The sequence below is a fragment of the Gekko japonicus genome, unplaced genomic scaffold (assembly GCF_001447785.1).
Source record: "Gekko japonicus isolate JY-2015 unplaced genomic scaffold, Gekko_japonicus_V1.1 scaffold999, whole genome shotgun sequence".
Taxonomy (NCBI): Eukaryota; Metazoa; Chordata; class Lepidosauria; order Squamata; family Gekkonidae; genus Gekko; species Gekko japonicus.
In genome coordinates this window covers 641,301-641,763 of record NW_015171532.1, presented here as the reverse complement: position 1 = coordinate 641,763, position 463 = coordinate 641,301, and the positions used below count along the sequence as shown (strand labels likewise).

The window sequence follows — 463 nt, the reverse complement described above, 5'->3', positions numbered from 1 at the left end:
GAAACCATTGCATTTTCTCTTATGTCCAAGCAGCCTGATCTGCTATTGCCATCTACTGGCATACTAGCATAATGCAGGTGTAACACAACAACAGCCAACCTTTTAAAAAGGTTTCTAACCAAAATATTATATTACTATTTAACATTTTCTGATTATTTTACTGCAGAAGAGAATTTAGATTATAATCACATATTTCCTCTGCTTGATAAGCAGAATACTTTACTAACTTGAAACACACTACAGATGTAAATGATGAAAGCATGAAGCCAAACAGTATGTGAGGAGTGACAGTTTCTTCTTCAAAACAAGCTCAGTAATAAGTGCTGCCATTCACAAGACACTGAAGGCTGCATGTTAAGGGGCGATTCACGCATTCAAGTTGTTTCTTTCTGAACGTGATCCTTCTCAACTGTGCCTATCTGTATGAGGCATGTTATATGCACAATGACAATACAGGCATTCC

At 36.9% G+C, this 463-nt stretch overlaps 1 protein-coding gene across 3 annotated transcripts in view; it reads right to left on the bottom strand.

Annotated features, from left to right (window-relative positions):
- The window catches only part of DCLK1 (doublecortin like kinase 1), a 306,559-nt gene that overhangs the window by 11,834 nt on the left and 294,262 nt on the right, over positions 1 to 463 (bottom strand). The window lies entirely within an intron of this gene.